This window comes from Tupaia chinensis, unplaced genomic scaffold (genome assembly GCF_000334495.1).
Source record: "Tupaia chinensis unplaced genomic scaffold, TupChi_1.0 Scaffold000658_1, whole genome shotgun sequence".
Lineage (NCBI taxonomy): Eukaryota > Metazoa > Chordata > Mammalia > Scandentia > Tupaiidae > Tupaia > Tupaia belangeri.
In genome coordinates, this window is record NW_006160179.1 from 2,166,736 (window position 1) to 2,192,103 (window position 25,368).

Below are 25,368 nucleotides of genomic sequence, written 5' to 3' on the forward strand. Positions count from 1 at the left end.
TTTCCTACTGGATTGACTGGTACCCTTTGTCAAAGATGAGTTGGCTGTATGTTTTGGGGTTTATTTCTGGAGTCTCTACTCTGTTCCATTGGTCCTCTTATGTATTTTTGTGCCAATATCATGCCCAATTTTTTTAAAATCAAGTCTTTCAATTTGCTTTTTAGTTTTACCCATTGCCAAATAACACAGTGTCAATGGTTCACATCTCTATGAATTACATTTTACAGAGGGTGGGGTAGTTAATGTTAATCTGGAACACCACCATAATAAATACTATAGTTTGACTTTTAGTTGATGTGATTTACTTCTGGTCTTTCTTACTGATGAAATGTTATAGAAAACATTTGTTTGATAAATGGCCTTTTACCATGCATTTGAAGTCACAATATTCTGTTCTAGCAAAAACATATCATCACAACTGCAAAGAGTTGTTAGGACTACTATTTGGTTGATTTATTTCAAGTCCGTTGTCATTCTTTAGTATCCATTTTGTTATTTTGTTTCGGGGGGTATAGACAGGGAGTAAATGGAGCCACAAAGAGAGAGATGAACCCTGCCTCCTATAGGTAGATAAGGATGAAAATATGAAGAATGTTTCATGTTGGGATGTAATTTTTGTTTCAATATCCTGACCATGATGAGAAAAGTATCATGAACTCACAAGCTGGCTTCTCTACTGCAAGAATTCTTACTCCCTAGAAGGTCACTAATGTGGGATTCTACAATTCCAAAGTATGCCTGTGATATTTATATACTTGAAGACAAAGGAAGAAGACAGAGGGCGCATCTGTAGACCCAGAGAATCTACTGGAAGTTGTCCTTCAAACACAGATATTTTCTATTTTTATATTAGGATAGTGAAAGTAACAATGTTTAATACATGTGTAGTTTTTCCATAATAATTATCTCAAAATATCACTCCTTGCACCTTTCAGATCTTATTACAGAGCTGCAATGACAACATGGAAATAAAGATGATTCCAGATTTGTATGAAATCATTTATCACTGTGTAATTTAAATTAGTTGTTAAACTCTTCCAATCACAACCTTCAGTTTACTTTTAGTCACTGTTGCCATTTCATGCCTAAATTTTGGATTTATGTTTCAATTAGTTGTTTTTACTCTCTCTGTTTTCCATCTAGTTTCACTTTATATTCTTCACTTTCATTTTAAGTGTGTTTCAAAATCATGAGTAATCAAAATTTAAAGAATGTCACTGCTACTGGTATAATTATGAGAGTACACAGATGGCTTGTTAAAGAGAGGAAAAGAAAAATAGATGCCTGAGTGAAACTGCAAATGCTAACTTTCAACCTGGGAATCTTTCTCTCTGTAACATAAGTTCACTGCCAGCAAGTTGTATATGCAGGAACCACACTGGCAGGTGTAAATGAGAATCAGAGGCTTTTAATAGGAGTCTGATATCCAAAATCTATTGATCCAAAGTAGAATGATGTCTTAGGTTGTCAGAAAGTCATGACATATTTTTTTCTATGCAAAAATGCATCATTGCTTTTCTGACAACTGATATCTTTTCTCGATGGACGTAATTTTAATGTTTACATTTGACTTTAAATAAAGTATATTTTATAGAAATCAATGTATTAAACAGCAGGACTGAAATCAAAGAGTCTGAGACAGCAGATATTCTCAAGAAATCATTGCTAAATATAGTACAAAAAGATTTTATTTTAAATTTTTAAATAAATGTAAATGTGACTGTGACCAGGATACCATACTGAGTATTTAATGTGCATGACCCTTAAAAATTTAGTATTACTTCAATAAATGTTTGCTATCTATCGAGGTAGTCATGAGTCTTAAGTTATATGATTTTCATCGAATTTGACCAGCTTTTACAAAACAATTTTTCTAGTCCATTTTTTCCTCAATTGACTTTCTTTCCAGAGAAAAAAAACACTAAGTCAAAACAGTAAGGATTTCCCACTATGTTCCTCTCTTTGCAATTTTTGAAATTAAATAGAAACATGAGATTTTAAGTAAAATATAAAATACAGTAAGCTTTAATGTACATGCAAGTAGAGAAATGAACATAAATAAAGAGATGACTACCAAGCTTTATATTTTATAGAACAACATATTTTTTTCTATGCAAAAATGCATCATTGCTTTTCTGACAACTGATATCTTTTCTCGATGGACGTAATTTTAATGTTTACATTTGACTTTAAATAAAGTATATTTTATAGAAATCAATGTATTAAACAGCAGGACTGAAATCAAAGAGTCTGAGACAGCAGATATTCTCAAGAAATCATTGCTAAATATAGTACAAAAAGATTTTATTTTAAATTTTTAAATAAATGTAAATGTGACTGTGACCAGGATACCATACTGAGTATTTAATGTGCATGACCCTTAAAAATTTAGTATTACTTCAATAAATGTTTGCTATCTATCGAGGTAGTCATGAGTCTTAAGTTATATGATTTTCATCGAATTTGACCAGCTTTTACAAAACAATTTTTCTAGTCCATTTTTTCCTCAATTGACTTTCTTTCCAGAGAAAAAAAACACTAAGTCAAAACAGTAAGGATTTCCCACTATGTTCCTCTCTTTGCAATTTTTGAAATTAAATAGAAACATGAGATTTTAAGTAAAATATAAAATACAGTAAGCTTTAATGTACATGCAAGTAGAGAAATGAACATAAATAAAGAGATGACTACCAAGCTTTATATTTTATAGAACAGTAAATGCTAAAACATAAAATATTTTAATTGTTTCCTTCATAAATATCCTCTAAGTGGATATTTAAATGACCTGTTCTCCCTTTAATGATAATCCAATTACGAACATGACAATATATCAAATCTTTCAGAGGGTTCCCTAATAGTGAGGGAGAGCCATGAAATTTCTCCACCCAACTTTATATCCCTATCTTGGCTTGGAATGATTATACATATAAAAACAGAAAAGAATAAAAGAGAATCATTCTAATTAAGCCACTTACAAATAGTACAAAAGCATCTCTACCATGCTTTTTCTAAATGTTTTTACACGTAGGGTGATTTTCTGATAAAGCAAATATGCATCACCATTTAAAAATTGAAATTATAGGGGACATTCAAGAAAGCTTTTTCATTTTTTCCTTTTTAATAACTTGACCATTATTTCTGCTGGCTCCCAGGAGGTATTTTGTGGGGCTTCATTAAGGTAAGGTCAACTAATTTTTACACAATTTTCAACTGCCATGGAAAAATTACGCATTATTTTAACTCCACGTATTTTTAGATAGTTAGAAAAATATAAAATGAATTAAACTAAAATAATTAAAGAAGAATGGTTATCTTCTGTTTTGTTTCCTTGTTTGTCTGTTTCACATTTTGCTAGAGGTATGCCAGAATGGTATGGATAAACAATAGTTGGTCATGTTTTTTGAAAGGCCAGAAAAAATGTCTTTGTCATGTGTAATGTTTGAAGATGAATAACTTCCACATACATCATATGTATTTTTGAATGAGACATTGGTTTTTGAATTCTTTGAAAAATTAACTTAACCTTAATTTAGGTGTGATTACTTATATAAATAACCATAAAATTATAACAATCTATAAGGAACTAAAATGATATGAGACAACTCAGAAAATAAATTAAAATTCACATGACTGAAGTGATTTAATGCCCTTTGTAAGGTTTTTTTTTTTTCATAATTTCTGTATACATTCTTTTTTCTAAATTATGCTGGTCAACATTTGTATAAATTTGTGTAATCCTTACATTTATTTATTTATTTATTTATTTGTTTATTTATTTAGGAGAGTTTTTTTGCTATAGAGTGCATGCACTCAGCAGTGAGGCAGAGAGAGAAAGAGAGAGAAATGGCGAGAAGTCTTGTCCCAGGGAGTATGGCCATATTGCAGTTCCTTTTCTTTCATTCTCCTCTCAGGATTTTGGGCAGGCTTGAAGAAATTTCTTTTCTTATTTTTTCTTTTTTTCTTTTCTTTTCTTTTTTCTTTTCCTTTCTTTTCTTTTCATCCGAAAATATCTTTATTTGGGTTCCATTCTTTCATTAAAGGTATTTCCTTGAAACTTGAGAATATAATTCTCTTATTTTTTTTCCCAATTTAGTTGCTTAATTTATTATCCCTTCTTAATAAACAAAAACATCATTAACACTATCTTGATGAGTAAATTTGTTGCCTGGGGAAAGATGTGCCATTCTTTTTTTTTTTTTTTTCTTTTGTTTTCTTTTATATATTCAATCACATTATTTAGCTTACGAAGTGAATATTTCAATATGTGTACATTTCTCCCTAGATCAGTTGATTAAACTATAAAATAGCTTCAACAGATAATATCACACTTCTTTGTCCCATCAATGCTTTGCCTCCCTATTTTTCTTTTAAATGTCCTTCCTCAGGCCCTACTCTTGCACATACACTATATCAGGTATTTACACCCATTTACTGTGTTTGTATATCCTTTAGTCAATCAGTTTCAGTCATAGAGGGCACTCAGTATATATTAAGTGGGGACATATGATGTCTATCCTTCATAGCCAGACTTCCTTCACTCAGCAGTAGATATTCCATAATTCTTTTTTAAAAAAAAATATTTTATTTTTTATACATTTAATCATTATACATTACTTAGCTCATAAACTGAATTTCCAAACATGAATACACTTCACATCATTCCAGTTGAGGAGACAAAGCTCTCTATCATCCACAGATTATAATCCATTTCTTCATCTTAAAAATGTCTTGCCTCTTCATTTTCCCCTTTATTTTTTTCCTTACACACTCCCCCTTTAATTTGTTTTCTTGCACTCTCCCCCTTCTCCACCCAGTTCACACATTGTCTCCAGTATTCATAATCATTTTCAATGTTTTTATGTCCTCTGAGCTTTCAATTCCAACCATAGAGTGTAGCGAATGGCTCTCTTTTGGGACCAGCAATTAGCGTAATTACTATGTTGCTGGACTCCCACATAGTTGACCGTGGTTCGAGTCCTGGGCCCAGGGGCTTAAACTCGCACCAGGCGTGTGTGTGTGTATGCCCAAGATCCTGAGAGGAGAATGGAGGAGAAGGGATTGTGGCATGGTCATCCCCTTAGGGGATGATTTCTCGCTTTCTGTCTCTCTGTCTCTCTCTGTCTGTCTGACGAGCGCACGCGCCCTATGGCAAAAACCTCTCAAAAACAAACAAAAATGGCTCTCTTTCATAGCCTGGCTTACTTCACTCAGTAGTACATCTTCCATATTTGTCCACTTTCTATCAAATCCCAGAGTTTTGCTGTTGTTGTTTTCTTATGGCAGATTAATATTGCATAGAGCATTTGTGCCACACTTTTTCAATCTATTCATTTGTTTTTAAACACTTGGGTTGCTTCCATGTCTTAGCAATTGTGAATAATGTTGCAATAAACATTGATGTGCAAGCATGTTTCCAACTGAGCATTCTCCTGTCCTTTGGGTAGATATCCAGGAGTGGGATTGTTGGATCATATGGAAGTTCTATTTGTAGATTTTAGAGGGATCTCCAAATTGTCCTCCACAATGGCTGAAGGACCGATTTATATTCCCATCCACAGTGCAGGAGAGTTCACTTTTCACTACATTCCTGCCAGTACTTAACACTTTTCAGTTTTTTAATCTTCACCATTCTTACAGGGGTTAGGTGTGTCTCATTGTGGTTTTTATCTGTATCTTCCTTATGATGAGAGATATTGGACATTTTTCATATGCTTTTTGGCTGTTTGTATGTCATCCCTAGAAAGTGTTTTGTTCTGCTCCTTTTCCAGTCTTTCAATTGGGTTAATAATTTGTGCAGAAATTTCTTAATCTGATGTAATCTCACTTGTCTAGTTTTGGAATTAATGCCTGTACTTCGACAGTCTTATTTAAGAAGTCTTTGCCTACCCCAATTGTCTCCCAGAGTTTCTTCCATGTTTTCCACCAGTAGTTTTATAATTTGAGGTCTTAGATCTTTGATCCACTTTGAATTTTTTTTTGTTAATGGTAAGAGGTAGAAATTCAGATTCATATTTCTCCAAGTGGATACCCAGTTTTTCTATCACCATTTGCCAAAGAGATTTTTCTTTTCCCACATGATTGATTGCAGTCTTTGTCAAAAATCAGTTGCCTGTATCTTTTGGGATTTATTTCTGGAGTCTGTATTCTTTTCCATCAGTCCACCTGTCTGTTTTGTGCCAACACTGTGCTCTTTTTATTATCACAGCTTTATAACGTATCTTGGGGTCAGGAAGTGAGATGCCACCGACCTGCTCTACTTGTGCAGGATAGCTTTGGCAATTTGGGGTCTTTTATGATTTCAGACAAATTCTATGATTGTCTAGATCCATGAAGAATGTGCCTGGTTCTGATAGGGACTGCATTAAATATGTAGATTAATTTGACTAGAAATGCCATTTTGATGATTTTAATTTTCCAACCCAGAAAACGGAATATCCTCCCACTTTTTTGTGTCATTTTCAATTACTTTTTAAAGATCTTCATAATTGTCCTTATAGAGGTCCTAGACTTTCTTTGTTAAATATATTCCTAGGTATCTTATACTTTTTTGTGGCTTTGGTAAATGGGGCTACATTCTCCAGTTCTTCCTCTTTTGCTTGTTGTTTGTATATAGAAATACTATAGATTTTTGTACATTGATTTTATATCCTGCTACTTTACTGTATTCATTTATCACTTCGAGAAACTTTTCATGGATACCTTTGGATCTTCTATGTATATAATTATGTCATCTGCAAGTAGAGATAATTTCAATTCTTTTTTCCCTATTTGAATGTCTTTATTTATTCTCATTTCTGATTTCTTTGGCTAGGATACCCAGCACTATATTGAAAAGGAGTGGAGAAAATGGTCAGTCTTGTCTTACACCAGTTTTTCGTGAAAAAGATTTCAGGTTTTCCACATTCTGCATACAGTTGGCTACAAGTTTTTCATAGATGGCTTTTATTATGCTGAAGATGATCCTTATTCGTCAATTTTACTGAGTCTTAATCATGAAGGGATGTTGTATTTTGTCAAATGCTTTTCTGCATCCATTGATACAATCACATGATTTTAATTTTTTTTCTGTTAATATGGTGTATTACACTTAAAGTTTTGCATATGTTGAACCACCCTTGTATCCCTGAAATAAAAGCTATCTGGACGTGATGAATAATCTTTTCTTATATATTGCTGGATACGATTTACTACTATCTTGTTTATTTTTTTTCTTTTTTTTTCATTTATGGTTGTCAGAGATTTTGGTCGGTAGTTTTCTTTTCTTGTGTCTATCTGTTTTGGGCATGAGGATGATAGAGTCTTCATAAAATGAATTTGGGAGGGTTCTTTCCTTTTGGATCTTTAGAAATAATTTTAGTAGAATGGTTGTTAACATTTCTTGGGACCAGCAGTTGGCATAATGGCTATGTTGCTGGACTCCCATGTAGATGACTACAGTTCAAATCCCAGACCCAGTGGCTTAAAACTCACACCGGGCGTGTGTGCGTGCGTGCCCAAAATCCCGAGAGGAGAATGGAGGAGAAGGGATTGCAGCATGGCCATCCCCTCACTGGGGGTTTGATTTTTTGCTTTTTGTCTCTCTGTCTCTCTCTTTTATCCATACAGCCAGTCTGTATCTCTTGATTAGAGATTTAAACCACTAACATTCAATGTTACCATTGATATTTCTGGAATTATCCCTACTATTAAGTTGGCCATTTTTTTATTGTTTTTTTTTTCCCTCTTATTTCTGTCTTTATTTTTTTGTTTTGATTTTGTTTGTTTGTTTGCTTGTTTGTTTTAATGTATAGCACTCCCTTTAGAACTTCCTGAAGTAGTGGTCTGGTATTACTAAATTCTTTCAGTTTTTATTTATTTGCGAATGTTCTTTATCTTTTGTTGCCTTTTGAAGAATAATCTTGACAGCTATATTAATTTTGGCTGAAATTGTTTTTTATTACACACTTTGGATATATTTTCCCATTCTTTCCATGCTTGCAGTGTTTCTGGTGAGAGGTCTGATGTTGATCTGATGGGATAACCTTTTTAAGTAACTTGATGTTTCTCTCTTGCCAATTTTAGTATCTTGTCTTTGTGGTTTTGGCCAATCTGGCTATGATGTACCATAGAGAAGATCTTCCTGGGTTGATTCTATTTGGCATCTTTTGTTATTCCTTGAGTCTGGGTATTTGAATGCTTTACTAGGTTAATAAAGTTTTCTTCCAGGATTTCACAGAATAAGTTATTAATGCCCTTATTAGTTTCTTCACCTTCTGGGATACCAGTTGTCCTAATGTATGAGTGTGTAATGGTATCTAGTATTTTTGTATACTATCCTCATTTTTTTAAAAATTTTTTTAGCTTTTTGACAATTTTTTTCTAGGTCAGAAGCTTTGTCTTTTTTTTTTTTTTTTTTTTTTTTTTCGAGCGAGGGATTTTTGCTATAGCATGTGCACTCACCAGAAAGACAGAGGGAGACAGAGAGACAGAAAGAGAGAAATCACTCTCCAGGGGAGATGGCCACATTGCAATCCCTTCTCCTCCATTCCCCTCTTGGGATCTTGCATATGCATGCACATGCGCTCAGCATGAGTTTAAGCCACTGGGTCTGGGATTCAAACTACAGTCGACTCCATGGGAGTCCAGCAACATATTCATTATGCCAACTGCTGGTCCCCAGAAACTTTGCCTTCTGCTTCTGAGATTCAGTTTCCTGCATCAACTAATCTGCTTTTAATACTTTTGAGCGAGGTTTCAATTTTGTATTATGGCCTTCTTCTCTAACAGTTCCACTTGAGTCTTTTTTACGGTGTCCATTTCTTCTTTCAAATCATGTAAGGACTTTCTCATCTCCTCAAGCTCCTTGTCTCTTTTCACTTGGCATCTCATTTAGTTTTGCCACTATGAATATTCTGAATTGTTTATCTGACATTTCCAGGAGTTCCACTGTACTCTCTGTAGATGTGAGGAACTGAACTTTTCCCTTGAGGGGGTGATGTTTCCTTGGTTTGTCACATTTCTTGTGCCTCTGTGGTGGTTTCTGGTCATCTGATGAATTACGTGTTTCTTATTTATTTCTTGTAGTTAATTCGAATGTTCCCATGCATGCAGGAGAAGGTGATCTGCGATTTCTACACAGCTCCATCTGCCTGAGCCTCACCTAGCAGTCTGTACTTTTGTCTCCGGAACTGGATAGAAAAATTCAGAGGCTTCTCAGATTCTAGAGAAAAGAGGCTCCTGGGGCTGAATTGCTGTGGAGCTTCAACTGAGGAAGATGATAGGAGTCTGTGGCACACTACACATGCTACGCAGTTCCTGAAAAGATGGAAGTCTGAGAATTCAGTGGCCTTGGTTGGAAGTAAACTCTGCACTCTCTGCAAGTGAGTCTCCCTGCCACTCACAGTACATCCGGGCCTGTGCTCCCTTGGGGTAGATGTCCCAATGGTACGGGGGTGTGTTGGGTGGGGAAGGGAGAGACTCGCCAAGTCCCGATTAATGCATGTGGAACTTCAATGGCATTTGGAAGAAGGTAAGCAACGCTGTCTCTGCAGGTAAATCTGCCAGTCACACCACACCCAGCTCATTTCAAGCCACAGTGTCCAGGACTTGAACCTCAGTCAGCCACATGGGAGTCCAGTGCCTTATCGACCACACCAACTGCTGGCCCTGTAATTCTATTTTGTAAGTGTTATTTTCAATATAGTCCTATCCTAGTTTTTAATATTACTGATAACTTTATTATATTGAATTTTAAACCCTGCATTTTTAATTCAATGGTTACTACAATTTTCCTCATAGCCTCTAGTATTTCTCATCTCTTTCCATTCTTCCTAACTTCATTTAGCCACGATACTACAAATATCTTATCATTTTTTCTAGCTTTGTTATTATTCCTCACTTTTTTTAAGCTAAAAATCACACATACATCCTATTGTTCTATTTTATATGTTAGCCTTCTCATTTTTTTTTTTCCCAATTGTTCTCAGAGTTCTTTTCTGTGCAATTATTCCTTTGCTTTGCCAGCTACTCTTTCCATGAAAAGATTTAGGTTGTGGTGTTCTACATTTTTTAGAAAGCTTTTTAAAAATCATTCTTCCTTCTGATAATTAGTACAAAACACTTACTAGCAACTTTCTCTGCCTTTTTTTTTGAGCCCTGAATATGAATTATTTATGCAGCATATGTAGGATGATTTCCAGTTTCCATCTAGTCCTTTTATGAACCAGAGCTGCTGTTCAGATACTATATTAAATACCTGGTTCAAAATTTACCACATAATTAAAGGTGAAATGAAATCTTAGAGGGAAAACATAATTTTCCCAAGAACATGTCATGATCTAGTAGAATTAAAGTAGGCATAAATCATACATACAGCAAAGTTAGCTTCATAGTTTCAAAGGACATTACTATTCCTTATTTTTTTAAAGGGGGTATCTATCCTCTAATACCGTTATGGAGAGGTCATTGCTTAAACTAATTATGTCTCATAATGAATATTTTATATAGTCTGCTATACTTGATATCTTACCTATGCTTGCTTCTTTTGTAAAATATTCTCTTTGTTGTAAAAGTCAAGTTTAAAATTCCCTAAGATTACTCTTGGAAAGAATATCTGATTGAGGACAAACCTGATGGATATTCAGTAGCAAATTACACTGCATTTCTGGAAATAACATGACTGACCACAGCTTCAGATTCCAGGTTGTGCTCACATGTGATCCACACATGTCCTTAAGAACTTCACAAACTGAAGAGCTAGAGAAAGGGGAATATAGCATGAGAAGACTCAGACAAGTGCACTTTCCCTCTTCTTCTCTCTTACATGTGCAGATATGCTCTCTATTATGAAAAAGTAAACAAGAACAGAAACACTCATTTGAAAAAAGTTAACAACTGTTGGAGCCAGCAACTGGTGGACATGTTGGTTAAGAAGCTGGACCTCACTTTAAATCCTGGCCCTGGATTTAAACTGAGCTTGTTTTTTCACTCCCCCATCTATGATTAGAATAATAATAATAATAATAATTTCAATTAAATAAACAATTCTTTAAAATAAACATGAACAACTGTTTCAGGTAGTCCAATATCAATGAGGGACTGAAGAACAGAAATCCACGAGGAAAAAACCAAACAAACAAAAAGAGTGTACCTTTCTCTCCCTGGATAGTGACCCACAATACTAGCAAACTAATTAGATATACGTAACTTAGGAAATTTCATTTAAGTACAATAATCTCAATACTTTATAAATAAGTTGTAATATAGGGAACCAGCAGTTAGCGTAATAGCTATGTCGCTGGACTCCCACGTAGTGGACCGCAGTTCAAGTCCTGGACCCGGTGGCTTAAAACTCACGTCGGGCGCGTGGGCATGCGTGTCCAAGATCCCGAGAGAAGAATGGAGGAGAAGGGATTGCGGCGTGACCATCCCCCCTGGGGGGTGATTTCTCGCTTTCTATCTCTCTGTCTCTCTCTGTCTGTCGGGCGAGCGCACGCGCCCTATAGTGAAAACCTCTCAAAAAAAAAAATAGTAATATAGTGATTCACACCTGGTTTTTATTTATATATTTTCTAGGTTAATATATCCTAAAGTAATCAGATACATATTAAATTAACAAGAAAAGTATGAACGAAAGAGAAAAGAGAATTTTCTCACATTAAAATTTTCAACTAGAAATTTTATTTGACTTTTTATCACTTGACTTCTAATTCTTTTTTAAGAATTATTTAATTAATGTAATTAGTTATTATTATTAGTAGTAGTATTATTCAATTTGTCCAGAGAGAGGCAGAGAGACAGAGAGAGAGACAGAGAGAAAGAGAGAGAGAGGATAGTGAGAAAGCAAGCAGCCCAGGTATAGCACTGGAACCATGGTAGTCCACGTGGGAGTCTAGCGCCTTAACCACCACACCACCTGCTGGCTCCTCATTTGACTTATTATTCTAAAAATGATTTAGTGTATATTATTGTACTTCTGTATCTCCAATTTAAAAAGATGAAAATGGAATATAAGCATCTAAAATAATTATATATGTATAGGTATTATATGGATATTAATAATAAATGAACAAGTAGTATCTACAAGATGAGGAGGAGATAGAAACCATTGCAAAGCAGCAGTTGAGGATAATAAGAGTATGGATTTTCTAACCACATATGCTGTTTTTGAGCCCTGAGTCATTCATCAAACTTATTTTGAACATATTATATCACTATAAATGAAATTAGTAATTTTAGCTTTAAAATGATGATTGAAATATAGCACCCAACTCATACTTCTCTTGTGAGTATTATGTTTTTGTTATAATAAATGAAAAATAGTTAGCCTGGTGTCTAACACCAGATAAAACCTGAATAAAGACAACACTACTTTATTATTAATAATGTTTCTAGGGCCTCTCTAAACTGTCAGTCAAACCTTTAACCACGATACAAAATTAGAACAGAGCACTTTGAGTTCTCGCAAAAAAAAAGAGCTTAAAGACAAGGCACATTACATTGTAAAGTCTTTCACCTCAGGGCGGTGCCTTTGTCTTTTCCAGCAGCTGGTTGAATTTAGCACAATGACTAACATGGAATAAGTATTAAATCATTTCTTGTAGTATGAATGAACTCTTTCATATGAAAGCCAACCCAACTTACAAAGAATTATGCTTAATAAGCTGTGCTTTGAAAATAGGTTATCTGAAACAATACAATGCAATAAAGCAATGCATATTTTAAAAGGCATGAAATGTTATTGCAAACTGTGAATTAAAGAGGTATAAACTAATATTAATGGGCAAAATATGCCATTCAACTCAGTTTTTTTCTGTTATCAAAAATGTAAGAATAAAACTATGTTTTCTCTAAGATTTTAAATTGTGGATAGAAAAATCATAATAATGCTACCAACAAGTTTTAAAAATCATTTAATTTGCTTATTTATTTTAATTTGACCAGAGAGGGACAGAGCGAGAGAGCAATAAAGAGGGAGAGAGAAAGGGAGAAAAAGGGAGAAAGCAAGCCACCAGATCCAGGACTCAAATTGCAGTCAGCCATGTGGGAGTCCAGAACCCTTAATCATCATATTGCCTTCCAGTCACTCGACAAAACTTTTAAAATATCAAAAGTATGCTTTGTGTTTGAACGTAATTTGCAACCTGTTGAATACTGAAAGACCCACAATGCCACATTACAGAATAAATAGAAAAATTCTAGGCATATCCAGATAAATTATGATCAGTATTGCCTTTAATAAGCTTGATCATTATGATCAATATTGCTTTTACACAACTACTCAGTTTTGGTTTTCTTTTTATTAAAGTTCTAGTATTAAAACTTTATTATTATTGAAAAGTTCTTGGATATTGAATGGCAATTATCATCATCTTCTTACTACTCCTCCCTTTTATCTAAACACACACACACACTCTCTCACAAATAAATCCACTTTGATGGACAAAATTTTTTATCTTCATTTATTATTTGCCCCTATTGGCATGTTTCAAGATTTATGCTCTAAGTTACTATATTTTATGACATTAATTCCTTCAGGCCCTCTCTTCCTTCTCCAGCAGTCTTTCAACAGGTGTTTCCAAAACTGCCTCTCACCTTGATGTCCAGCTCTAGAACCTTTGTGAATTTGCTTTTTGTTAGAAATGAAGGAGAAATCAAGTCAAAGTATGGTTATCATGTTTTCAGTAAAGAGAGCAGCTTAAGCTCAAATCAGAGTAAATTACTGGAAAAGAAACTCATGAAATTATAGGAAAAGGACAATAAATAAAAGGGAAGGGGGATGAAAAAAGTATTATGCTAAAGGAGGTATGTCATTTTTTGTTCAAATTTCAGGATGCTAACAAAAGTCAATAACTATCACTAACATCTCTAACTCTTTTTATTTTATTTTACTTTATTTTAAAGTTCTTTTATACATGCAATCACATTATTTAGTTTGCAAAGTGAACGCTTTAACATGTGTACATTTCTCCCCAGTACAATTGATAATACTATAAAATTATTTTCAATAGATAATACCCCATTTCTTTGTCCCATTAATGCTATGCCTCTCTATTTTTCTCCTTAATGTCCTTCCTCAGACTATCCCTTCATCCACCCACTTCCACCCTATATCTGGCATTCACAACTGTTTACTGTGTTTCTATATCACCTTATTAATAGAAAGAAAGATAAAAACCATATGATCATATCACTTGATGCATAAAAAGTATTTGATAAGATACAACATCCCTTCATTTTAGGACTCTCAGCAATATCGACACAGAAGAATCAATTTCAACACAATAAAAGCTATCTATGAAAACACACAGCGAGCATCATCCTGAATGGAGAAAAGCTGTCCAATAAAAAAAATGGTACAAGACAAGGATACCCACTTTCTCCACTCCTTTTCAATATATTACTGGAAGTCCTCGCCAACACAATCAGAAAAGAGAGGAAAAAAAAAAAGGCTTTTAAATAGGAAAAGAAGAGGTGAAACTCTGTCTACTTGCAGATGACATGATTGTATACATAGAAGACCCAATGGTTTCCATGAACAAAATTCCTGGAAGTAATACATAAATACAGTAAAGCTGCAGGACACAAAATCAACAAACAGAAATCTATAGCATTTCTATATACGAACAGCAGGCAAACTGAGATAGAACTGAAAAAAATAATTCCATTTACCATAGCCACAGAAAATATAAGACACTTAGGAATAAATCTAACCAAAGAAGTTAAAGACCTCCACAAGGAAAACTATAAGAGGCTCAAAAAGAAATTGAAAATGACACAAAAAATTGGAAGGACATCCCATGTTCCTGGATTGGAAGAATTAATAAAATCAAAATAGCACTTCTATCCAAATTAATCTACATATTTAATGCAATCCCAATCAAAGTACCAGATACATTCTTCACAGATATAGAAAAGATAAGTATAGAATTTGTCTAGAATCTTGGCCATTCTGGCTAAAATGTGCCTTGGGGAATATCTTCTTGGGTTGATTCTATTGAGGGTCATTTGTATTTCTTGGGTCTGGATGTGCGAGTGCCTCTCTAGACTAGAGAAATTTTCTTCCAGGATTTCATGGAATAGATTTTGCATGTCCTTATTAGTTTCTTCACCTTCTGTGATGCCACTTATTTGGATGTCTAGACGTTTATTGGAATGCAGTATTTCATATATATATATATATATTTGTTATTGTTGTTGTTATTTTCTCTATCTTCTTCTAGTTTTTTCTTAGGTCAGAGGTTTTATCTTCCACGTCGAAAATTCGATCTTCTGCATGGTCTAATTGACTTTTAATGCTTCCAAGAGAGTTTTTGATTTCCTGTATTACAGACTTCATTTCTAACAGTTCCATTTGATTCTTTCCTAGATTGTCCATTTATTCTTTGATATCATGGAAAGACTTCCTAATCTCCTGAAGTTTGTTGTCTCTTTTCTGTTCCAACTCATAGAATTTTGTCACCATGAATGTTCTAAATTATTTCTCTTTTGATGGAGACATATTTCCTGGTTCATTTAGATCTGAGGCTCTTCTTCTACTTTTAGCCATTGGGAGATGTATTCACTTTTACATACCACTTAGGAGAATGTTTCTTCGACTAGGAGCAAGTATGTTTCTCTTTTGGTGTGGACTGATGTGTGCCGAAGTCTCTCTTCTGTTGTGTTTAGCAATGTGGTCTCAAGAGGTGCATTCTATTCAGGTGTCTGAAGAACAGTATCTCGTTTTTCACAGGTGGTTCAGTAAAAGGGAGGATCCCAGGAAGCCTTACAATATTAAGGTATTTCAGAACTGTGATTCTATACCTGTCTTGTCCCTCTGGCAGGGTGGAGGATGAGGAGGGAATGATAATATAAGAGGAGAGAAAAGAGTATAAAGGAGTATAAAGAGATCACCCAGGGCCTGGAGATGGAACTGGAGCTCTGCTGGAGAGTGGAGGCCAGTCTGTGCGGCAAGGAGGAATAGGAAATTAACAAAAAAAAAGAAGAACAAAAATAAATAAATAAATAAATATGAATAAATCTGCCTACCTTTCTGGAGGGGAGGGTCCTGGTCTTGGGAGAACTGGAGCTGGGGTTGGGGGCAGTGGAGACCTTGTCTCAATGTCCCTTGCTGGCCAGGAGCCTGGGAGGGAACTGGAGCTCTGCTGGAGAGCAGAGACCAGTCTTTCTAGAGGGGCAGGTCCTGGGCTTGGGAGAGCCAGAGCTGGGGCCAGGGAGAGCAGTGGTGTCCCTGCTTCAATGTTCCTTGCCAGCTAGGGACCTGGAGATAGAACTATATATCTCTTTATATACGTATAATCTTTTACTTGATATTAATTGAGACTTTTAAAAAGTTTCAGAAAGTTTACCTTGTAAATAAGGAAAGAGTTAAACTAAAATATCTGTGATCATTAACAGATGCAAAATGTAAATCACACATAATTTTATTTTTAAATATAATAGCTATCAAAACATAGTTTATATATTATACAGTACCCATTTATAGTAAATACTTAAATAACTTTTGGTATAGTCACAGAGTTATGAAATCACATTGTAATCACTTTGAGAACATTTCTTACTCCAAATTGAAAACCCATACCCAGGAACAGTAGATGCCCATTCCCCTAACTACATACCTCTAAGTAAGCACTGATTTATTTTTTCTGTCTACAGATCTGTCTATTCTGGACATTTCATGGAAATGGAATCATACAATATGAGATCTTTAGCAAATGACTTCTTTGATTTAACATAACATATTCAGGATTATTTCTATCACAACAAGTATTTCATTTTAATGATCGAATGATAGTCCATGTCATGTATGTGAATAATTTTTTATCCACTCATCATTTGATGGAGAATTAAGGTACTTCCACTATTTGGTTATGATGAATAATAGGAATATTCTTGTACAAATTTTGTGTAGACATGCTTTTATTTGTCTTGAGAATTATTTCACTATCCACTTAGTGATCAGGCTGAATTTTAGGGCAGAATATGACTAGTGCCAAGGTTAAAGGCAAACAACTGCCAGCCATGGGAGAGATCACAGGCATTAAGAATGGACAACGTGCACATATGGCTTACAGTGAGAGACGGGAGAAAGAGATGCAGAAGATCCAGCCTCTTGTAATGTATTTATTCCACGTAAGCAGCAACTGTACTCTGTGCCTATGCAGAAGATGTAGCTAAATACACTCAATTTAGTGCTAAAGTAGAAGGACTTAGATCCCTTCCTTACAGCGTCTGAAATTCAGAAATCTGAGGGCTTGTCTGAGAGTTAGTAGACAGAGTAATATGCACTGTACCCAAAGGGGGTAAAGATATTCCCACAGAAGGCGATGAGTCCAGTGGAGGTTACGTCAGATCTTTATCTCATGGTGTTCCTTCTGGAAAAAAGAAATGTAATACGCTGTAAAGTTATATGCGATTCAATGTAATAGAAAGAAGATTATGATGATAATAAATAAATAAATAAAAGAAAGATTCAGTCCCAAGTCTCATTCTGTGCAGCCAAAGGGGAGTTGAAATGCTGCACACACTGGAACCAGCAGATGGCATAATGATTACATCACTGGACTACCGTGCTCTTGACCACGGTTCAAGCCTTAGACATAGCAGCTTAAGACTCATGCTGGGTGCATGTATGTGCATGCTGAAGATTCTGAACGGAGAATAGAAGAAAAGGGATGTGGTATGGTCATTCTTTCTGGGGGTTGATTTCTGCCTCTGTCTATCCAGTGAGTGCACACACCCTATAGGAAGGAAAAAAAAAAAAAAAAACACAAAACTCTCTTACTCTCTTAAAAAGAAAAAAAGAAATATTGCACACGCAAACTGCCTTTCTTAGAAGAAAATACTTAGAAGTAAGATTGTTACTTCATATGGTAACTCATATGGTACATCATATGGTGAAATATATTTGACTTTTTGAGGAATTTCATATGAATAAACAAATAAACAGAGTGACAGAATGTTTTTACCATGAGATCACAAAACAGAGAAGATAGCCTCTTTTGCCACTTCCATTCAACATTGTAGAGAGATTTAGCCAGGGCATAAGGCCAAAAGGAGAAATCAGAAATACTCAGGTCAGGACCAGCAGTTAGCTTAATAGCTATGTCGCTGAACTCCCACGTAGTTGATCGCAGTTTGAGTCCCAGACCCGGTGGCTTAAACTCACACTGGGCGCATGTGTATGCATGCCCAAGATCCTGAGAGGAGTATGGAGGAGAAGGGATTGTGGTGTGGGCATCCCCCCTGTGGGCTGATTTCTCACTTTCTATCTCTCTGTCTCTCTCTGTCTGTCTGGCGAGTGCACACGCCCTATAGCAAAAACCTCTTCAAAAAAAAAAAAAAAAACAGAAATACTCAGGTCAATTGTAGTGGCATTGCAGTAGCACAATACCCTGTGGTACCAAGGCCTTGAGGGAAGCTCTGGGTTTGTGTCTCATGCCCAGGATCCTGTCTTACTAGGACTAGAGGTAGGATCATGATAGGAAGACTCTTGGAGAAGCATGTTTCTGTTTCTCTCTCTGTGTCTCTTATTGGGGACGGGGAAGAAACTTAAATGTTTTTAAAGAAAAAAAGTTTTATGAATATTGTTTAATATCCAGTTTGGTAAGGAAAAAGTGATATCAATTGGATTCACAGTTGACATAATCTTGCATATTGAAAATCCTAAATAATCCATTTTAAAAAGTATTTGAAAAAAATGTTTAATTCAACCACATTGCAGGGTGAAAAATAAAATATAATAAAATAAATTGTATTCCTGTACACTAGATGAAAATGTATTAAAGATGAAAGCTTTTGGCATGGTTGTTAAGGATCTGAACTCTCACATGCTTACCATGGCTCAGGTCACAGATCCAGTAGCTTGAGAATCATGTCCAGTGCCTGTGAGATTATGCCCAAAATTCTGAAAGGAGAATGGAGGAGGAAGGATTGTCATGAAGCAATTCTTTTTAAAGGGTGATTTATCACTTTCCTTTTCTGTTTCTCCCTTTTCAGCGAGCACTTCTGCCCTATGGCAGAAAAACTTAAAAACAAAACAAAAGATGAAAGTTCTCAGGGTAAAAACGTTCTTTTTTTTAACTGTTTATGATGTGATGCCAACTGCTAGTTTTTCACAGAAGTCTTCTATGAAGTCGAAGAAGTTTTCTTTTATTCTAATTTATTGAATATTTCTATCATAAGTGGGTATTCAAACCTGTCAAATGTATTTTTACATCTATTGAGATGACCATTTTTGTTTGTTTGTTTTTCATTATTTTCTTTTTCTTTCTTTTTTTCTTTTGAAGAAGTTTTTGCTATAGGGCTCATGTGCTCACCAGAAGGACAGAGAGACAGAGAGACAAATAGTGAGAAATCACTTCCCAGGGGGGATGGCCACACCACAATCCCTTCACCATTCTCCTCTCAGGATCTTGGGCACACACTCACCCACTCCCAGTGTGAGTTTAAGCCACCGGGTCCGGGATTCGATCCATAGTCGGCCACAAGGGAGTTCAGTGACATAGCTATTACGCTAACTGCTGGTCCCATGTTTTTCATTTTTTTGATAGGATGTATTACATTGATGTATAGTTGTTAATGGTTTCTAAGTCTTCATTATGAAAACAAACTCCATGTGGACAAGGATGAGATTTACAATGTTCACCTTGTTACTGGACTTGTTTGTAAACTAGTAAAATAGCAAGGAATATTTTGATATCATGTAGGTTATTTGGATATTTGTCACTTAAACATAAATTAAAGCTCTATTACAATTCTAGACCTCAGAGTGTGCTTTCTTCTGTTTTTTTTTTTTTCTTCTTCTTCTAAGAATTAAGCCCATGCCACAGGTTTAGCATAAAGGTTCAATAAAGATGTGATAAAACACTTGGAAGAATTTACTCTCACAGTTGTCAATGCAAGCTGTTTATAGTAGATTGCCCATTTCTGTAGCATCCTGAAATACATTTTTCTAAACTGATAGCTAGGATTAGGAACTCAGAGTCATACTACTTTAGATATATAAAAAAATGAAAATGAGTCCATTTAGAGCTGGCCAGTCCATAAGTAGAGAAGAAACAGCACAATATTTTTTTAAATTTCAAATGCATGCCACCATAATTATGTGTGCCCCTGCATCAATTCGTCATTATTTCATCTTTTTTATGACCACATGGATGTAAGTTGACAAGAGTTAAACTATTCACCAATTCACAAGACTGAAAGAAGACAATTGATGTCTTTTTTCCTTTAATGGAACTGTTACAGACAGTAGCCGAAGCAGCAACCTTAGCAGGAGATTGAATCCATAGCCTGGCACATTTCTGAAGTTTTTACCTCAGCAAAGGGAAAGTGCCAAATGCCTTTAAGCAATGATGCAGTTCCTGATGTTGCCTCTTTTCTAACCTAAGCCTTTAAACAGCAAAACAAATAAATAAAAACCAAAAGCAAACGAGAGAGGAGAGAGAGAGGAGAGAGAGAGAGGAGAGAGAGAGAGAAATCAGTATAGCTCTCACTAAATGAACCGGTATAGAGATAAGGGCATAACACACAAGTCAGAGTTCAAAATATCAGAGTCTGTTATATACTTTGAAGCTTAAAAATAAACGTTCCAGACAAGATATTTGAATTCCTCATGAAGAAAATAAAACAAATAAGATTCTTACATGCGATAAGCTCTATCTTTATAACCTAGGTTAAAGGGAGCAGGATCCTGCTGAGGTTCAAATTCTGGACCTGGTGGCTTGAGAAACATGCTGCACATATGTATGCATGCCTCAAATCTCAACGGAATGAAGAAATAAACTAGAGGGACAGAATGACCACCCCCATTAGGGATGCTTTCTTCCTCTCTCTGTTTCTCTCTCTTCCTAGTGAGTGCACACACCCTCTGGCAATTTAAAAAAAAAAATTGTTTGAAAAAAGATCTTTAAAAGACATTTTAAAATAATCTTATGAGACTGGCTAAAAGCAAATAGACTGGAAATTATTAAAATTTGAGGCTAAGTCTATTGTCAAACTACAGCCTAGATTTTAGTAGTCTGTTGTCATTTAGTCCTAAAATTAAACAAACTTTAAATCTGCAGCAGCAGTTATAAAGTAAAAGGCTGATCATCAGTAATACCTCAGATGTGTGTCCTACAAGATAAACAAGAGAAAGGCAGCAGGGAGAGAGAGCACTAAGGGGAAAGACAGGTAATGAAGTTCCCTCCAGAGACTGAATGCTGGGGCTTCAGGTGGTTAACTAAGGAACTCTACCAAAAAGGAACATTGTAATGAAATATGTAACAAGTGCTATGTGATAAGAACTTTAGACACATGATTACTTTATTTTTCTCTTTTTCCCTTCTATGCATAATAATTCTTATGGTAACTCCATGATAGTTAATCCAACTTTGTTTTAAGTAGAATTTTTTTTAAATAATTTTACCTATACTTATTTTATTTTATTTTATTTTATTTTATATTTTATCTTATTTGAATTTGCCCAGAGAGAGACATAGTGAGAAAAATTGAGAGAGGGAGAGAGGGAGAGAGAGAGAGAGAGAGAAAGAGAGAAAGTGAGAAAGCAAGCCACTATGTTCAGGACTCTTACTGTGGTTGGCCATGTGGGAGTTCAGAGCCCTTAACTGCCATGCCACCTGTCAGCCCCATTCATCAAACATTTTACAGTGTGTAGAAAACAGGTCCTTGATTTTGTAGGTCTTCAGGTGATAAGGAGTTACTTCAGCTTAGAGGATCTGTTCAGCACTCAGAGCTCCCAGATCTTGAGTAGAAATACATTAACTTTAACTACTTGGCTTTGGGTATGCATTCATTGGAGTACTGTGTGGGTGGAAGAGTGTTTACTGCATGGGAAGGCTAAGGAAGAGAGTACTACTTCAAATAACCATCTATGCTTCTTTTATTTCATAACAAAAAAAAAATAATTATACTTGTGTACCTGCTACCAGGGAAAAGACTTCATGTCATTGTTCTCTTTTCAGTTGCACTTAGTGATGTGATTAGATTCTGTGAATGAGATATAATCAAAGGTAGTATAAACAATATTCTAACATCCATAAAGTGAAAACTTATGCCTGAATTATCTTTTTCCAACCTTTTTTTTTCTGATTGAAATATGGATATTTTGGGTTATTGGTACATGTTGTAGTTTGCTATTGTGTTGCTAGTAAAAATACCTGATACTGGTGATTTAATAAATAGAGCTTATTCAGCTTGATTTTGGTGTCTCCAAAGTCTAAGATGTGGGGCTACCAACATAGCTGTGACTGGCTTATTTTACTTGCATAATATCTTCCAAGATCATCTGTGTTATCATATATGGCAGGAATTTCTATTCTTTTAATGAATTTTTAAATTTTTTAAAAATGATAAATTATTTATTTTTTAGAAATTTTTACTATAGGATATCTGTGCTCACTGGAGGACAAAGCTAGACAGAGACAGAAAATGAGTAATCAACCCCCGGGGAAGATGGCCACACTACAATCCCTTCCCCTCCATTCTCATTTCAGGATCTTGGGTGCACACACACACACACACACACACACACACACACACACACACATACACACATATTCACTCAGCCTAAGTTTCGAGGTGCCAGGTCTAGGACTTAAACCATGGTAAGCCACATGTGAGTCCAGTGCCTTAACCACTATGCCACCTACTGGTGACCTCTTTTATTTTTTAAGGCTGAACTCTTGCATTGTATGTATAGCCCACATTTTCTTTATCCATTTATACTTCGATAGAAACAGGTTGCATTCTTATCTTAGCTATTATGAATAACAGTACAATAAAAATAGAAGTGCAGATATCTCATGGAGATTCTGATCTTAATTCACTCTATATAAGGTCAAATAATCTTTTATAAGGGCATCAAGAAGGCATATGGGAAAAGAGAATTTTTCTCAACAAATGTTATAGGGAAAACTGAGTATCTCCATAAAAATAATAAAATTGGACCCTTGTTTGATACCAAACACACAAAAAATCAAGTCAAAATGATTTAGAAATATGAAGGAAGACCTAAGACTAGAATTCTACAAGAAAATACAGGTAATATGAAAACTAAATATTGACTATTGAATTTTGCAATGTACTAATTATTTGTGTCATTGGCAAAAACTGCTTTAGTAGAGTTACAGGGGTTAAATATTAATTGAATAAGGACTAAAATAGGATAAAAAGAGAGGACCTGGTATCAATTAGTACAGAAGATATATTAAAGAAGTATTTTTGTAAGACCAGCAGAGAAATGACTTAATAGAGGATATAAAGTTAAAGGTTTTAAAGATGTAACAAATAACAGTATATCTGAAAACAGGTATGGAAGATGAGGCAGAGACGGCAAAAGTAACAGACTTAGATGGACAGAGGAAGAGGAGCTGCAGCAGTATTGCCACAATGTGAAGGCATGGCATCTAGTGTACAATAGAGAGTTGATCATGGAAGTGAGCACTGACACAATGTAAGGAAAGTGATGATAGAGAAGTCTCAGAATTTGTGGAGATAGTCTGTAGCAGTTTGCAGAAATTCTCTTCTGATTACTTCAGTTTTCCAAATAAAGTAGAAAGTAATGAATATATACTAAGAGGGAATAAGACAGAAAGTAGGTAGCTTTGAAGGTTTGAGATATAAGATAAGATATCTTATATGGTAAGATATACCAAGGTTGAGCTTTTAAGGAGAGTTTAGGAAGGCAGAAGGGGCAAAGGTATTGAGTATGTAAGCAAGGCAGTGAGTAAAATGATAGACCATAACATTTAAGCTGGGTAGAAATTGAGGATAATATATTAGTGGGATTGACAGAAGCTCAAGTTGAAATTAATATATTCTGTCAATTTTTAGAAATGAGCAATCAGGAAGGAGATGGTTGGAAGATATGCATAATATTTAAGTTAGACATGGCTTGTAATTATCAATGAAAACAGGACATGCACTTATGAATTCCTCTTGATTCACGAAAAAATCAAGTTTGCACTAATTCAAAGATGAAAAGTTTCAGGATGGAAAAAATGGTTTCGAAGTTACAAAGAGATTAACCAATAGTCTGTCTACAATATCTGTGTGGCCAGTGGTGTGGAAAACAGACAACACTTGAGAAAACTGAAGGGAAATGATTAGATATATCAAAAGATAGCAAAGATTATCTTCTGTAAAGAAAGCAATAGAAATAAATGTTGAGGCCCAGCTGCTGTAACTCATGCTAGATGCACCTGCTTGGGAGCCTGAGGCCATATGTGAGGCCCAAATTCTATGCCCAGCCCACTTCAAAAACCAAGGCATGGGGACCAGCAATTAGTGTAATGGCTATGTCACTGGACTCCCATGTAGTCGACCGCGGTTCAAGTCCCAGACCCGGTGGCTTAAAACTCATGCCAGGCGTGTGTGCATGCATGCCCAAGATCCCGAGAGGAGAACAGAGAAGGGGTTATGGTGTGGCCATCCCCCCTGGGGGGTGATTTCTTGCTTTCTGTCTCTCTGTCTCTGTCTGTCTGGCAAGTGCACACGCCCTATAGCAAAAACTTCCCAAAAAAAAACAAAAACAAAAACAAAAGAAAACAAAACCCAGGCATGATGGTATTTTCTCATAGTACTACTACTTGTCTAAGACTGAAGACTGAAGGATTGCAAAAAAGCAAGTCCTCACATAACACACATACACACACACACACACACACACACAGAGAGAGAGAGAGAAATAAATGTTCAGAGAAGATTATGGAGACATGGGAAATTTTTCATGATGGGTTATCATTCAAGAATTTCCATATCGAAAGGAGACAAAACACTGACACAAAAACCAGATATTCCAATTTATGTAAGGATTAGTTTATGAGATATTAGGGAGATCTATGAGTTTGAGATTTTTCATTATAAATAATAGCATGCAGGAAACTGTGTATTTCTGTATTTCTTTTTTTTTTTTTTTTGGAGAGGTTTTTGCTTTAGGGCAGTTGCACTCGCCAAAAAGACCACAGAGAGACATAGAGACAGAAAGCGAGAAATCACCCCCCAGAGGGGATGGTCACGTCGCAATCCTTTCTCCTCCATTCTCTTCTTGGGATCTTGGGCACGCACGCACACGCGCCCGATGTGAGTTTTAAGCCACCTGCTCCGGGACGCGAACCGCGGTCGACTATGTGGGAGTCCAGCGACATAGCCATTACACTAACTGCTGGTTCCCGAAACTGTGTATATCTAATGCTTAAGGGTAGAGGTTGCAGTCTGAGAATATATCACCTGACTATGATTAAAGATTTGCTTAGAACTCACTTTTTTGAGTTGATATAAGGACTATGGAGGGCTGAGTGAGAGCTACCACATGAAGTTCATTCCGAAGTCGGAGACTCATTCTGAGTATGTGAGCCCACTCTTGAACTTTGTTTTTTTTTTTTTTTT